Below are 5167 nucleotides of genomic sequence, written 5' to 3' on the forward strand. Positions count from 1 at the left end.
CCTTCTTTCTTTGCGTGAACATTTGGGCGGTGTTATGCAAATCTTCCCACACAGTGACTTAGACATGTGGGGGCGTGTTTAAACGAGGCGTTTTAGGAGGGCGTGGACTATTCTTAACTTTTATAAAGAATATCTCTTTGGATTTGAGAACTTTAGGGATCTTATCTATGCACGAACAGCTTGTAACACTCCAAAGAGAAAGGAAAATTTGAAATTGCATCATATGACCCCTTTAATTTATATACTTATTCTGTTTTTTGTTAGTCATATAATGACCTCTTCACGGCTGATTTGCTTGACAGGGAGTCGACATGGAATCTAAGGGTGATGAAAAAGGCACTAAAACAGAAACTTCCGTTAAGCAGTTTGGAGCCAACACACCGACAGTATCATGCACATTTGACCGTGAGTTAATTAAGGACAGAAATTTCAGAAACCTCTTTTTTTTTTTGTTCCAGAATGTCCATTTGAGCTTGGTTTTTCTTCCAGAATCCAACACGTACCACTTGAGAGTCTATGTTTACCAGGCCAGAAACCTTACTGCTCTGGACAAAGACAGCTTCTCAGGTATTATCAGAAATATCAAAACTGCTATATGTCTTTTAATTATCTGTAAAAGTTTATTATAACTAAAATCATATTGGTTTAATTTGCAGATCCATACGTCCATGTGTCATTCTTGCATCACAGCCAAACAACAGAGACAATCCGAAGTACCTTGAACCCGACATGGGATCAGACTCTTATTTTTAAAAATGTGGAAATCTATGGCGATCCCCAGTCTCTTGCCCAGAATCCACCGATTGTGGTTATGGAAATCTTTGACAGTGATCAAGTGGTTAGTCTGATTTGTTTTTGGTAACACTTCAGTTTAGGGACCAATTTTTACTAATAAAGGGTTAGTTCACCCAAAAATGAAAATTAGGCTGTTTTTTACTCACCCCAGAGGCATCCTAGGTGTATATGACTTTCTTCTTTCAGACGAATCCAGTCAGAGTTATATAAAAAATTGTCCTGGCTCTTCCAAGCTCTATCATTGCAGTCAGCGGGTGTTGCAGTGCTTCAGTCCAAAAGAAGTGAAATAAAAAGCGCCCATCCATTAAAAAAAAGTGTCTCACACGGCTCCGGGGGGTGAACAAAGGCCTCCTGTAGCGAATCGATGCGTTTTTGTAAGAAAAATATCCATATTCAAAACGTAATAATCACTTTAATCTAGCTTGCGCCAACAGTTGTACACGGAAGCAGTTCCGGGCTGATGAAGTATGAGGTCAGCGCTGCGCATGCGCCGGTGAGTCTCGTGAAAACCAACGTTTGTTAACAGGAGCAAAGGAAGCAAAGTTTCCTTACTTTAGCAAAGGAAAACCAGTCTCCTCTTGGCGTATATCGAAATCCTCTGAAATTCTTCTGAGCCGTGTGAGACACTTTTTTTTTTTTTAATGGATGGGGGCTTTTTATTTTACTTCTTTTGGACTGAAGCACTGCAACACCCGCTGACATATTGGCTGTTTATTAGTACTTAAAAAGCACGTATTAATGCCTTATTCTGCATGACGATATTTTATATCCTCTAAACTTAACACCTTACTAACTATTAATAAGCAGCAAATTAGGAGCTTGAGGCAAAAGTTGCAGTTAATAGTTAAAAGTGAGAATTGGAAGAACAATTCATTGGAGAGCAGAACCCTGGCTAATTTGTGCTGCCACTATATTTCACTTATTTGACAATATCAGCTTTCCAGGTTTTCTGAGGATGCTTATTAAATGTAAGGAAATAGTTCAGTCATAACTTAAAATTGTTACACCACAAAAGATAATTTTGGAAGAACTAATTAAAAATGAATAGAAAAAAAATTATACAAAAAACAGCATACAGCATATAAATAAATACTAGCTACTATGTAAGTGCAAATGTCCCCACAGCATGAATGATTTGTGTTTTGTCAATCCTGGTAGGGTAAAGATGAAATGCTTGGCAGAAGTACATGTGTACCTATTGTGAAGTTGACTTCAGGCATGGATGCATCTCCTAAACTCCACTGGGAGCCTGTAACACACAAAAATGGTCCTGCTGGGGAGATTCTGGTGGCTGCAGAGCTCATTCTGAAGACCAAGGTGTGGTTCTTAATGGAATTTAGGTCTATTTAACCACATTTATGGCTGCTTTGTGATTCATTCAGTAATCTTATGTTGCCTACTCTAGGGAAATGACACTGAACTTCCCCTTATTCCCCCCAAACGTGGAGAGAAACTCTATATGGTTCCTCAAGGGGTGCGACCTGTGGTGCAACTCACTGCCATAGAGGTCCGTTTCAACTATGTTTTCTCATTGTTTGGACTTATTTTAAAGGGGTCAAATCATGCAGAATCAAAATTTAATTTAATCACTTTTGAGACTGTGTACTATTATTGAAATGAGACACACAAAACACTGTAGGAATTTACAATAGGGAGTCATAAATGTAGTGTAGTAAAGAAAAGTAGTGCAGAAAAGCTCTATATTCAAATATTCAAGTGTTTTTGAACTTTCTGTTGTTTTGTTGGATGCAGGTTCTAGCATGGGGATTGCGTAACATGAAGACGTATCAGCTGGCTCCTGTGACGTCACCCAGTCTGGTGGTGGAGTGCGGAGGAGAGAGAGTTCAGACAGCTGTTATCAAAAACATGAAGAAGTGCCCTAATTTTGCAGGAAATGTCCTCTTATTAAAAGTGGTGAGCATCCATATCTACCTGTAGAAAAAAGGTGCAAACATGCTTTAAAATAAATGCTGCTTCATTGCTATTTTGCTGTCAAATGCAATGACATTCATATTTAAATATGGTCCAAACTGTTTTTCTGATGTCATAGACTATATGTCTTCAGCATCTTGGTTTCTGTCTTTAGCTTCTACCCAAAGAAGAGATGTATACTCCCCCTATAGTGCTGAAAGTCATCGACCACAGACCCTTTGGACGGAAACCTGTGGTGGGTCAATGCACCATCAATTTCCTGGAAGAGTTTCGATGTGACCCTTATGCCACAGTTGCAGAAGTGGCCATGTCTTCAAAAGGTACATTCCCTTTTACAAAGTTGTTTACTGATTTTTTTTTCTTTTCTTAATTGCAAACCAATGTCAACATTGTATTGCTATTCCCTAAACATTCTGGTTTTAGTTTGTTGTAAACATTTAACTATTACACTTTGGCAATTAATTCAGTCCAAGCTCTATTCAGACTTTGTTTTGAAGATAACTTCAGCCTTAGGTGTGCTATATATTTTGTATGTTGTAATCTTCATATTTTTTTTGTAATTGAATGCTAGATTGTGGCTGATCTTTTTTTATTTATTTTATTTGCATACTCATTTGTTATTAATTTTTCTAACATCTTGCACCACCAGCACAAACCATCTTTTGGTGTTAAAAAATAGTACTGTCAGGATTTACTAAAGATGCGCAGTAAAGAATCAATGCTGAAAAGGCGTGAACACGGTTATTTTTTTTGGCACCTCACCTTATTGAATATGCATTTGTAGGAGTTTCCCTTTGATGCAAAGTTTATGGGAGGAGAGTATTCAAATGAATCGCGGAACGCGATTTACTAATATTTGCGCTCGTCAAATTACTGGTATTTGCTCTGTTGATTCTTGTGTACAGCGAATTTGCAAAATACAAATTTGAAAGAATATTTATTATTAGTATTCTTAAATTCTCCCTTTTCCTGCAGTGGCTTTGATGGCAGCTTCTCCTAGAGACCTCCATGTAAACATAGATGACGGCAGACAGCATCTTCTAGAAGCCCAGGTACTGCTACAAAGTCGCTTGATTTTGAAGATTTAGGAACTTAAGTCTCAACTTGTGAGAGAACTCTGTAATGGACGCTGGCACACACATCTGTATGAATTTGCTGCTATTTTCAACTGTGAATTTCAGTATTTTGTATGGCATCTCAGCTGCTGTTGACAAAATAGCCACTGCTAGTCACATTCAAGTATGTATAGAAATAAGTCACTTTAATCAAAATGCCTAAATTTTGTAATTAAACGTAATTCTAAGTTTAAGGTATAAAGTGTGTAGTTTCTGAATTAGCGCTAGTGGTGCCATACGAATGCCAGTATGTTTATTTCCAACCCTGTCAAGCTGATCAAAAAACATTATTCTGTTTGGTGGCACTTTAATTACACACTTCACCACTAACACTAAAGTTTATTCTGTAGCCCACATTGTGGCTGATTAAGTAAATCTTCACCTTCTGTAGTCACAGATGGGTTAAATTGGGGGAGTATCCAATCAATCTGTTGTTCTCAAAATGTCTCATTTCACATTAGGGTGATTTGTACAGCTGACTTGCTCTGAGGAATCATACTAACTTTCTTTTAATTAATTTAAAGTTTACCTCCCTTGTGTGTACATTTAATCATGGAGAAAAGGATCATGTAAACTTAAACAATGTATAAATTTTTATCAGTTTTAAGGCTTTTTAAAAATGTGTATTAAATGTACATTCAGAAATTGAAATTTCAGGTTCCTTTTTTACATAGATTTAGATAAATCATTTAAAGTCTTTTAATGATGATTGGGGTCTGTTATACTGATAAAATAAAGCTGAAAATGTTCAAATATGAGATTTTTCATGCCTAACAATATTCCTTTTTACCAGTTCTTAATGAATAATGTTTTGTGTGTGTTTGTGTGTGTGTTCAATGTGTGCCCTTCCTGGTTTCAACAGCGTGAGAAGGTGAGTTCTGTGGTAATATTCTACACACTTTCCACTTAAGCTTTGGTTTTAAATCATTTATCATCATATCTGTATTTTAGCTCTATCATGAGGATGAAACTATCCATTTTGTCACTACTTTACAGGAGAAAGAGACTGTTGATTGGTGGAGTAAGTTTTATGCTTCTGTTGGAGAGAGTGAGAGATGCCGCCCATACCTTGACAAAGGTTATGACACATTGGAGGTGTGAATTCTGTCTAAACTGTATGATAACATTGCAGATATACATGTTTATTTATTATTCAATTGATAAATACCTTAAATCTAGAAATATATATTGTAATGTTACTACATAAAGAATTGCTCACCCAAAAAGTAAAAGCCAAACACACATGACTTTGTTTCTTATGTGGAACATGATAGGAAGGAATTTAATGAATGTGCTGGTTACTCTTTCATATATATATATATATA

The 5167-nt window shown here is 36.5% G+C and overlaps 1 pseudogene; it reads left to right on the top strand.

The window, feature by feature from the left end:
• The window catches only part of LOC107745651 (myoferlin-like), a 35773-nt pseudogene that overhangs the window by 25402 nt on the left and 5204 nt on the right, over window positions 1-5167 (top strand).

The sequence above is a fragment of the Sinocyclocheilus rhinocerous genome, unplaced genomic scaffold, assembly GCF_001515625.1.
Source record: "Sinocyclocheilus rhinocerous isolate Xijiao unplaced genomic scaffold, SAMN03320098_v1.1 scaffold768, whole genome shotgun sequence".
Classification (NCBI taxonomy): domain Eukaryota; kingdom Metazoa; phylum Chordata; class Actinopteri; order Cypriniformes; family Cyprinidae; genus Sinocyclocheilus; species Sinocyclocheilus rhinocerous.